The following is a 12,489-nucleotide window of genomic DNA, read 5'->3' as shown; positions in this document are numbered from 1 at the left end:
GGTTGCCGCGTATCGATCGAGCTTGGCTTGTCTGCAGTCTGATTTACATACTCGAGCTTGTCCGCGGCCGATTTGGATACATGTCCGTTGCCTTCGGACAATCGGTATTTAGTGGTTCGATTGAGATATCTTTACGAAGATTACTTTTCGTAAAAACGTTTATGCTTATTTTTACGGACTTTCAGACATTGATTCCGTCGTGACCGATTTTGACCCCAATAGTTAGCCCCCCAGCTCGTTAGAACCATGAGCTTCTAGCATGAGGTTCTAGCGAGTGGCTTGGTAAGTTAGGCAAGTTAGGTGAGTTAGGCAGAATTAATGGTTGAAAAGGTCTGTGGTAAGTGATCTTCTCGCTCTCCTAAAAGTAGAAAACGCGATAAGATTGGGGCTGCGCCTTATGACGGCTGCCTACGTACCCTTGTTGAAGGGATCAAGCCTTTCGTAGTTCGTCTTGGAGTTAAGGTTCTTATGACTAGTTTTCCAGTGGGACCTTTATGGTCTAGTTTTTATGTAGCGGTTATAAGGCGTGTTGCTGCCGATGGCATTTTGTATAGGTGTAGAGGGAAGACTACGAGTTGTCATCTCGTAATCTAACTCTGTGTGAACTGACATATCCATAATCTGTTTCGAGAGTTTTCCGCAGTGTGTAAACTTGCGGGATTTTCTAAAGACGTTCGAATATTGGCAAAGAGACAAATTTTGGGATCTCGTATCAGGGTGTTTGATACTATGCCTAGAGATGTTAGAGACCAGTGCGCTGGGTTTAGGGCAAGACCTAGGTTTACTTTCGGTTTAAGGATTGTGCGGTGACTAGCCGGCTATCGTTTTCCTGTTGCGATTTCTTCCTGATTCGTATCGATTTAAAGTCCGCGATAGGTTCTCGGCTTATACGACTTGTTTGATACGAATCGAGCGTCTCTCCGGAGACCGGAAGTGCTGGACCAAAATTTCGGATTTCTTTTATAGCGCTATTATCCTTGTGTCGGATGTAAGAGAGTCATCTTCGTGAGATGGCTATGTCTGTTTAGGACGTTGAGAGTTTGTTGTGATCAGCAACAAAATTAATGGTAAAAAAAATACCGTTTCGAGTCTTCGCAAAGGATATGTTTTGAGAAGATGTTAGTGCGTATGACTGTCTGGTCTTTCAAGAAAATGTTTTTATCGAGGAAGGAAATTTCGTCGAAGAACGAATCTTCAGGCGTCTGCGACGTCTCGCGATGCTGAAGATTTGTTATTCTTTCGTATGCCGCGTTTCGTGCTTGAAATGTTTGCGGGCTTGAAGATGTTTCGCGATGTTGCAAGGGTTTAGTCTTAGCCCTATGTTTGAGAAACGTTCTTGTTTGACTACGGATGTTCGCAGCAAAAATTGTTGTTCCTGTTTGGATGCTAATAATTTGATTTTCGATCGAGGAATTAGGATTGAGGTGTAGCGTAAATTTATCCATGGGAAGAAGTGTTTTCCTTCATAATGTTTTTTGAATTGTTGGCCTTCCGAGATCTATTTCGTGCATTTTTGAGGATGTTTCGTATAGCTCTAGAAGCTTTGTTACGAATTTTTTTTCCTTACATGCCCCGTATTATAGGTAAAACGTTGCGGGCTTAAAGTGAAGTGTGGAGCGTATTAAACTTGGTCAATTTTCGAGAAGTTTAGATTTTCCGTTAACCGTTTGATTGTTAGGACTTAGTTTCGTTACGAAGAATTTATCATATGCTTTCCGACGGTGGGCTATACGATAATTTATCATATCATATAACCGGTTTTACGAAGGTTGTAAATCAGTGATATGTATACATATGTCAAAGTAGCGTTGTTTCTGCGGGTTTTACGAGAAACGTTTCTGTTGCGATTTTGATCTTAGGCGAAAGTTGCTTGGAGTTACTCATTGAGTGTTACCGAAGTTTATTTCAATACGATCTAGTCACAGAACGTTTGTCATTGGTTTTTTGAGAGGATTCTCATGACACATTCGTTTCTTAAACGAATTGGTCAACCAGAGGTGGATCTAGCTAACCATCGGGAGGAAAGTGCTCCTTTTAATGTGCACGATGATACATCTATTCTCAAGTTTTCTTCATCGCAAATGTTTTTGATGCTTTTCCGTGACTTACTTGGTACAACGGAAACTGAAAGAAATGCTTTGGTGGGTGAAGATTTCTCGTAGAAATTTTTAAAACGAAACTGGCTTTCTGAAGCCGGAAAAGGCTTCAATACTTTGGCTAATCGTCGAGTTTCAGTTTGATATTGGTACAAGTTTTCTGTACGCATGATTGCGACAATAAATGATGTATAGTTTTTTGAGATTATGTTCATGATCGTCTGGATATGTTGCTAGCGTTTAGACGAATATTAAGATTGTCGTTTGCCTATTCTTGACGATTTGCAGAAGTTTTTGAAGTTAGGGAGTATACGAGTATAGTATACGTACCTACTCCCCCTTTTTTTTTTACGAAAGAAAACGGTTGAACCGATACTTTGAAGGGTTTTGTACGTTTCTTCTTCTGATGTTTGGAATGATCGATAATTCGGGACGATTTATATACGACGCTTGGACTGTGATTTGGTTGTTTCCACGTTGACGACTTGGGATATGTCGGTTCCGAGAAAATTGCAAGAAACAAATCGGTTTTAAGACGACGTTGATGTCTCTAACTTTTTCTCTCTTTAGGAAGCGAGCTTGATATGCGTGGCGATCGTTTCTCGACTTTCGGAGAGTTTAGATCGGTTTGCAAGATCTGGATGAACAATTATGGAACAATATATCGAGACAGGAAAAATCGCTTTAAAACTTAGTTCGCTAGACTATCCGCCTAGGTTTTACGTTCCCTAAAGTTCTATGGCAGCCTCAAAGAAATTTCCTACGAAAATTCCAAGTCTGATTTCAAAAATTTCAAGTCGGAAATACCTTAGTTCTCTCGAAGATGCAGTTTTGTCTCTTCTCAGTTTTGCTTGCTCATTTCCCTTTCCTCTTCTCGTGTATGTTCGCCATTTCCGATATTGGTGTTTATCCTTTGAAACATGACATTTATCTTCCGAACTTGACTGTTATCTTCTCCTTAGATAAGACGTCGATTTTTGTAAAAAGGTTCAACGTAATCGTATAGTTAAGGCGGCTAAGATGTTAAGTTAACCGCTGCTGTTTTATACGATTTAATCTGAATCCATGCGAGAAAACAAATCTTTGCGGGTTTTTTTTTTATCGTAAAGTTTCAATGGTATCTCCGATAGAAACAAGAGACGTTTCGATCGAGATTTGAAGGAGAATACAAAGCTGGAGGTAAGGGCGAGTAGGAGCAAGCGAAGGAGTTTAGACGAGTCTTATTTGTTTTTGTCGTAAAATCTCGACGGAAACTCCGATTGAGACGAAACGAAAAGCGTTTCGATCGAGATTCAAAAGAGAACACAAAGGAGGAGCTTTTTGAAGCCTGAAAGGTCGCAATGTAGCGATATGGGGGTCTGACAGGTCGCTACGTAGCGAGTGGAAGCAAGCCAGGAAGAGTCCTACTTGTTTTCGTCGTAAAATCTCAACGGAAACTCCGATTGAGACGAAACGAAAAGCGTTTCGATGAGGATTCAAAAGAGAAACCAAGGGATGTCCTTTCTGAGGCCTTACAGGTCGCTACGTAGCGACTGACGGTCTGACAGGTCGCTACGTAGCGAGTGGAAGCAAGCCAAGAAGAGTCCTACTTGTTTTCGTTGTAAAATCTCAATGGAAACTCCGATTGAGACGAAACGAAAAGCGTTTCGATGAGGATTCAAAAGAGAACCCAAAGGAGGACCTTTCTGAGGCCTTACAGGTCGCTACATAGCGACTGACGGCCTGACAGGTCGCTACGTAGCGAGCGGAAGCAAGCCAAGAAGAGTCCTACTTGTTTTCGTCGTAAAATCTCAATGGAAACTCCGATTGAGACGAAACGAAAAGCGTTTCGATGAGGATTCAAAAGAGAACCCAAAGGAGGACCTTTTGGAGGCCTTACAGGTCGCTATGTAGCGACTGACGGCCTGACAGGTCGCTACGTAGCGAGCGGAAGCAAGCCAAGAAGAGTCCTACTTGTTTTCGTCGTAAAATCTCAATGGAAACTCCGATTGAGACGAAACGAAAAGCGTTTCGATAAGGATTCAAAAGAGAACCCAAAGGAGGACCTTTTGGAGGCCTTACAGGTCGCTATGTAGCGACTGACGGTCTGACAGGTCGCTACGTAGCGAGTGGAAGCATGCCAAGAAGAGTCCTACTTGTTTTTGTCGTAAAATCTCAACGGAAACTCTGATTGAGACGAAACGAAAAGCGTGGTGATGAAGATTCACAAGAGAACCCAAAGGAGGACCTTTCTGAGGCCTTAACGGTCTCTACGTAGAGACTGACGGCCTGACAGATCGCTATGTAGCGACTGGATGCAAGCCAAGAAGAGTCGTACTTGTTTTCGTCGTAAAATTCAACGGAAACTCCGATTGAGACGAAATGAAAAGCGTTTCGATGAGGATTCAAAAGAGAACCCAAAGGATGACCTTTCTGAGGCCTTACAGGTCGCTATGTAGTGACTGACGGTCTGACAGGTCGCTACGTAGCGAGTGGAAGCAAGGCAAGAAGAGTCCTACTTGTTTTCGTCGTAAAATCTCAACGGAATCTCTGATTGAGACGTAACGAAAAGCGTGGCAATGAGGATTCACAAGAGAACCCAAAGGGGGACCTTTCTGAGGCCTTACCGGTCGCTACCTAGCGAGTGGAGAGTTGGCTTGAGCTCGGTCGCTACGTAGCGACCGAGCAGTGTGTGTGCTCGGTCGCTACGTAACGACCGAGCAACCTGTGCGTGCTCAGTTGCTACGTAACGACCGAGCTAGGTAATCGTTTTGTTGTGTTTCCTTTTTCCGCGATTAACCTAGGGGTTTTTCAGCGGTTTTTGGGAGAACAAGTTTTATCCTTCCGAAATGTCAACGGAAAACGTGTTTTGGTAAAACCCTTACGAATCGAGATTTCTTTTGTTCGGTAATGAGCCAAACTTATGGGGTTTGATAAGATTTATCGTTTCCCTTTATGTTTAGAAAGAGAAATCGCGAGCTTGTTTTAGTGCTCTTCCTGTGGCGGAAGGTCGCAGCAAGGCTTTCAATTTTGTTGAACACTACGGCGTTTGCGTAAGCGTTGGCCATAGGAGCAGTCAGTGCTGCGAGTTTGTCTTTTATATATCCAGACATAGTTTCGATCAAGCGTTTTGTGGCCATGAGTAAGAGTAGTCCGTAACCCCCCCTCCTTCTAGCGCCAAACTGTGGGAACCGAAATTCGCACTGTCGATTTACGTTTAAATTAGGAAACTAAGAAAACCCTAATTTCCCAGAGGTCCCGGATCTCTGCGAGAGCCAACGACAAGTGATCAAAAATATATGCGGAAATCGTGAAAAGATAACAAACGAGTTTAGAGAAAACAGTAGATCTTATTTCGAGTCTGCGTAAGAGCGTTGCGATCATTACAAGAGATCATAAAAGCTTTGGCCGCAAAGGCTGTCAGCGAGTTACCTAGTTCTAGCGGCCTAAAAGCTCAAACCTAGTTGAGTCGCAGCTCGATAACAAAAGACAAAAAAAATACAGAAAAGGTTTTCAATTGATTTCGGACTGAACCTTGTTAAAGGCTGCCTACGTACCCCTTTCGAGGATCAAGCTGAACGTAGTTCAATTGATAGAGCTGGACAAGAGATCGAACTGCCTGGGCGAGTTTGTCTAGTAATTGAGTGCCAGTCATAGAAACCTAACTTGTCGAGAATAAGGCCTAAAGTTTCTAAGTGCAGAGAATTCCGAGTCTAAAAAGTTCTCTTTATGCTTCTCGCCTAGGACTCCTTATATACTAGCTCCAAGGTCGGTTTACGCTTTTACTCTTCTGCCCTTAAGCCGTCATAGCATAAAATGGAGATATTCCATTTTTCCGATCTTCGTAATTATCCTCAAAATTTCGTATTTATTCGCGGAAACTTGACATTTATCCTTCCTTGCGCACCAAGCGTAAACCGTCATACGGTTTATGGGCTTTTGGTTAAGAAATCGTAAGTTGGGCCTCGAGTCGTGTCTTAGGTCCCTTTGGGCCGTCTTACGACTCGAAACGTTTATTACAAATTCTTTCGATAAAGAAGGAACTTTCCGCGGTTTTTACCGCAAAGTTTGATTGATGTCTTTAGAATGGTTGGAAGACATGAACTGAGTTCGCTACGGTCTTCGTGAGATAGCATCGTAGGATAGACGAGAATGCATGAACTGGTGTCGTATCGATGTTTCGGAAGAGTTCGGTCGCTACATAACGACCGAACAGAACGCACGCTCGGTTGCTACGTAGCGATCGAGCGGGACGGACGCTCGGTCGCTACGTAGAGAACAAGCTTGGCTCGAGCTCGGTCGCTATGTAGCGACCAAGCTTAGCTCGAGCTCGGTCGCTACGAGCGACCGAGCGGGACGGACGCTCGGTCGCTACGTAGCGACCGAGCTTGGCTCGAGCTTGGTCGCTACGTAGCGACCAATCGTCCATTCCGCTCGGTCGCTACGTTGCGATCGAGCGGGACGGACGCTATGTCGTTACGTAGCGACCGAGCTTGGCTTGAGCTCGGTCGCTACATAGCTACCGAGCGGGACGGACGCTCGGTCGCTACGTAGCGACCGAGATTGGCTCGAGCTATGTCGCTACGTAGCGACCGAGCTGTGTGCATGCTTGGTCGCCGCGTATCGATCTACCTTGGCTTGTCCGCAGTCTGATTTCCATACTCGAGCTTGTCCGCGGCCGATTTGGATACATGTCTGTTGCCTTCGGACAATCGGTATTTAGTGGTTCGATTGAGATATCTTTACGAAGATTACTTTTCGTAAAAACGTTTATGCTGATTTTTACGGATGTTGGGGTCAAAAACGGTTACGACGGAATTACCACCCGAAAATCCTCGGAGATCGTATTTCCGAAAGAGATAGTAAAAAAAAAGATTTAACTTTCGTAAATTATAACAAACACGAAGTTTTTACGAAGAAGTATCCTTGAGGATTCAAACCAAACAAACCGAGCTCGGTCGTTGCGTAATTACCACGCGTACACGCCGTCCGGTCGCTATGTAGCAACCAAGTCCGGGCCGATATCGGCCGCTACATAGCGATCGAACGTCCGACCCACTCGGTCGCTTCGACCAAGCTCGAGTCAAAGCTCGGTCGCTACATAGCGACCGAGCCCGAGCCAAACTCGGTCGCTACGTAGCGACCGAGCTTGAGCCGAAGCTTGGTCGCTACGTAGCGACCAAGATCAAGCGAAAGCTCGGTCACTACGTAGCGACCGAGCGCTCGTCCCACTCGATCGCTGTGTAGCGATTGAACTCTTCCGAACATCGATACGACACCAGTCCATGCATTCTCGTCAAACCTTCAAATGCTATCTCCCGAAGAACGTAGCAGGCTCAGTCCATGTTTTCCGCTATTCTAACTCATCGATCAAACTTCGCGGATTAGAAACCGCGGAAAGTTCGTTCATTGTCAAAAGAAATCGTGGTAAACGTATCGATTCGGAAGACGGCCCAAAGGGACCTAAAACACGACTCGAGGCCCATCCTACGATTTCTTAACCAAAAGCCTGTAAACCACAGCACGGTTTACGCTTGGTCCACAAGGAAGGATAAATGTCAAGTTTCCGCGGATAAATACAGAAGTTTTGAAGATAATTGTGAAGATCGGGAAAAATGGAATATCTCCATTTTTATGCTATGACGGCTTAAGGGCAGAAGAGTAAAAGCGTAAACCGACCTTGGAGCTAGTATATAAGGAGTCCTAGGCGAGGAGCATGAAGAGAGAACTTTTTCAGAGCAAACTTAGCACTTAGAGCAATTTAGGCAATTTTCCGTTTTTGTTATTTCGAGCTGCGACTCAATTAGGTTTAGCCGTCTTAGGGTTACTAGAACTACGAATCTCGCCGACAGCTCTCGAGCCCAGGCTTATACCTTGTTGTAAACGCTCATACGAAAATTCGGAATAAGATCTTCTTTGCTCTCTTTTTCGATTTCTTATTCTTTATCGTTGTTATTCTCGTGTTCTGATTGCTTGACATGTGGTAATTAGCAGATATCCGGATCCTCTGGGAAATTAGGGTTTTCCTAGTTTCCTTATGTAAACGGAAATCGACAGTGCGAATTTCGGTTCCCACAGTTTGGCGCTAGAAGGAGGGGGGGGGTACGGATCAATCTAACCCGCAAAAGCCACATCACTCTCAATCAGACATGTCAACTAACGACGAGGATAACGTGCAAACTCCTCTTAACGGAGGCAGCGGCACCGATCTCCACACTCCAGTAGCGGACGTAGCCGCGGCCAACGCACAAGCCAACTCCGCGACGCTCTAGGAGTTTAAAAAGATGTTTGCCACCTATGAGAAAAGGTCGGAAGAACAGGATAAGCTCGTGAATACCTTGACCAAACAGGTTGAAACCTTAACGGCAAGGACCCAAGCAATCCATCCCCGTGGAACCACCAAAATCCGCAGGAAGAGGCTCGACTTCGCTACCCCACTCGACAGATCAGGAGTCGCGCGGGAACGACCGTCCGGTCAAAACCCTAGCGAGAAATCTCCCATCGAAAAGGGGAACCCTGAAAGTCTTCCGCCCCCTGCAAAGGACTCGGAGGATAACGAAGCCGAACGCATTGACCTGGATCCTAGCGATGTCTCCAACGACACCGACGAGGACGTCGACAGACATCCAAGAAGGACCAGGAGCCGATCTGCTCGGGAAGGCTACCCGTTCGAAAAACCAATGTCGGAAGAAGAAGAAATCGCCTATTGGAACGAACAGGAGGAGCGGGCTGAAAGGCAAAACGAGCTCACTTGCAGTAAACGCCGACAAGCTCGGAAATATACTGACGAGACATCGGATATCCGCGATCTTCGCGACTACATCACCAAGACTGCGGCAGAAGTGCGGGCCGTAAAGTCTCAAATCCATCATGCTACTAGTGCTGCCCCCGAGATCGATCGACTGCTGGAAGGAGCTCGAAAGACCCCCTTTACCAGTCGCATTTCGGACATGAGGGTGTCCGATCCGGGAAAAATCAAAGTACCGAAGTACGATGGTACGGCCGATCCAAAATCGCACCTTCAGGCTTTCCACATCGCGATGGGAAGAGCGAGACTGAAGGACGGCGAAAAAGATGCCGGCTATTGCCGCCGGTTCGTCGAAAATCTTGAAGGAGCAGCGCTCGAATGGTTCGCACGCCTCGACGCAACACCATCGGGAGTTTCCGACAGCTCGCATCAGAATTTCTCAAACAGTACTCTGTATTCATAGACAGATAGACTTCCGATGTTGATCTCTGGAGTCTCTCCTAGAGGGAAGACAAACCCCTCCGCGAGTTTATCAGTCGGTTCAAGCTGATAATGTCCAGGGTCAGCGGGATAAGCGACAAGGTGGCCATCGAGGCGCTGAGAAAGACGCTCTGGTACAAGTCGAAATTCAAAAAGTGGATAACTCTCGACAAACCGCGAACGATCCAGGATGCCCTCCACAAAGCGACGGACTACATCATAGTCGAGGAAGAAACTAAAGTCTTATCGCAAAAACATAAGGCGGTAAGACCATCCTCGAAAGACGTGGATCCGAAAGGGAAAAAGAAGAGCTCTCGTAACGACAAGTACGTCCATCACGAGGGGGAAGATCTCCAGGGGGCGCATAACTATGCGATCAATTCGGATCAGGGTCGGAACACGGGCAGCACATGGACTCGCAATCAAGGGTATGATGAAAACACCTTCTACGAGTTCCACCAAGCCCGAGGACATTCCACAATCAACTGCAAAGTCTTGGGAGCAAGACTGGCCGCGAAGCTACTCGCTGGAGAGCTCTCGGAAGTAACTAGCGTCAAGAATCTCATCCTTTATTCTGATTGCCCTCCAAAGACGGACATAAATCCGTCCGCTGAAAAATCCCCTCAACGAAACCAGCCTGGGGATAAACGCGGTAGGAGGCCGAACGACAAGGGGAACGATAACAATCGTCGCAGAGTCAATATGATCATCGGAGGATCACAATACTGCAGCGATACTGTGTCAGCCATCAAGGCTTACCAACAGAAGGCAGAGTCGAGTGCAAATTGGCCTACATGGTCTCCTCCCCGAGATGGCCAAAATTTCTCGATCACCTTCACAAAGGAAGAAGCCGGCGGCATCGATCAACCTCACTGCGACCCGCTCGTCATAGATCTCGTCATACGAGACTTAGAAGTCGGAAGGGTACTCGTCGACACGAGAAGCACGGTCAACGTAATCTTCAGCGACACTCTCAAGCGGATGAGCATCGAACTCGGAGAAGTAATTCCGACGCCAAAACCACTCACGGGTTTTTCAGGCGAAGTATCGATGACTCTTGGATCGATCCAGTTGCCAGTCATGGCCAAGGAGATCACGAAAATCGTCGAGTTCGCGGTAGTCGATCATCCCGCTATCTACAACGTGATCATGGGAACCCCATGGCTCAACGCCATGCAGGCAGTTCCGTCGACCTACCACCTGGGTCTCAAATTCCCAACCCCAAGCGGAGTCGCGGCTATTTGGGGATGCCAAAAACAGTCGCGGCTATGCTTCCTCGCAGAGCACAAGTTAAGGCAAATCACGACTTCTGCAACTGCAAACGGCAAACGCACGAAGATAGATCGATCCTCGGCCAAAAACGCCCCAGGAAAAGATGAATTAAAATCGTCTACCAACGCAAACGTATCGGATGTCGAAGCTCGACACGAGTCTGAAGCCCACGCTACAACTCAACCGGAACATCCGCAATATAGCGTTGACCCTGCCACGATCGACATGGTCAAGGCGGACATCGCGACATCTACCGCCGAGTAAGAACACTCGCGGCATGAAACAGAACTACGACATGGCTTGATCCTCGAAAGGGGTATGTAGGCAGCTCGTCAAAAGACGAGTTCAGCTATCCCCCTCTCTAAAAAGGGGGGGGGGGTAGTGGGTGCGTATACTCGGATACTCCTACTTAGAAAAATCGCCATTATTGTAATCGAGTTTTTAGAAACTTCAAAAACTTTTACTACAATATACGTTGTCCTTTTTATCGAAATCGTTTACGCTGCAGTAAAACACAAAAGAAACTTTCAGGACACGCCTGGAAACATTAAGACTCTAATCTGCGGCCTCATCCGGCCCAAGAATCGTAAAAATTATCACCTTTCAAACATTCAAAGATACATGTACAATCCTCGAAATAACTGCGAGACGTCGCAAAAGTTAAAATTCGAGGATAATACTAACAAATTGTCCAAACGCGACCACCAAAACCTTACACCCCGTTCGTCGATTGGCCCCGACGAACACGCTAGCCGTCTTAAACAAACGCAATTCGATCACTCTTTTGATCTTCAAAAAGTCCAGCATAAGAACAAAAGCGCGCTACAATAAAAACCCGAAATTTTGGTTTAGCACTTCCAGTTGACTCTGTGAAGAATCTCGAGTCGTACCATACAAGTCATATAAGCCGAGAACATATCGCGGACTTTAAATCGGTACGAGTCAGGAAGAAATCGCAACAGGAAAAACGATAGCCAGCTAGTCACCGCACAAACCTTAACCGAAAGTAGACCTAGGTCTTGCCCTAAACCCAACGCTCTGATCTCAAACATCTCAAGGCATGCTATCTAAAAGATACGAGATCCTAAACCATGTCTCTCCGTTCGTATCTCAATGTTCTCGAAAATCGTAAAGATAGGTAATTCTTACGAAATTCACGAATGAACCAACAGATTGAACGTCTCATCGGAATTAAATATGAGACAACAACTCATATTTACTTCGAACCTACTCAGGAAAATTCGAAAAACGAAACATTCATCATATAAATAACCACGTAAAGCGGTAAGGGGATTCAAAGCCACCAACGGCCAGTCCCGATAAGCAATAAAAACGGCCAAAACAGGCCCGTACAAATCTCTCGGCCACACTCGGCCAAAAACATAAAACAGAAAGACTAGCATCTTTCTTTCGATAACTATTCCACCTCTCATAATCCAAAATCAAAATCCCCGGACAACGAAGCACCGAACGCATCCGTGGGACGATCCACTTCCTCGCCACCGTCAGAAAACCCGGTCGAAACCTCCTCGGTATCAGGGGAAACCGGGATGGAATCCCAGAACCCTTGAATCCGCTCGTCGATCGAAGGGATGAGCGCCTCAGCGTGGGCACGTTCATTCATTCCACTCTTCATCAAGCTCATTTCCTCCTCGAACACGTAGTCATCGGCTCGCGTCCTCCAAAGACTTCCGACCGAACCGCGACACTCACGGAAATCACCCACCGAGGTAAAGGCATTCTTGAGGTTCCATACTCAACCTGGAATTGAGAGGCACGAGTCTTCATCACCTCGACGATTTCCCTTTTGCCCTTCCTTTCCGCTTTGCGGATGGCCCGCGCATGATCACGAGTAAGCTGCGCCTCTCGCTCCAACATCTCGCCTTGCACGAGAGCGAGATCTCGCTCCGCTTT

The sequence above is a fragment of the Brassica rapa genome, chromosome A06, assembly GCF_000309985.2.
Source record: "Brassica rapa cultivar Chiifu-401-42 chromosome A06, CAAS_Brap_v3.01, whole genome shotgun sequence".
Taxonomy (NCBI): Eukaryota; Viridiplantae; Streptophyta; class Magnoliopsida; order Brassicales; family Brassicaceae; genus Brassica; species Brassica rapa.
The sequence above is the reverse complement of the archived record's forward strand: the minus strand, read 5'-3'. Positions refer to the sequence as shown.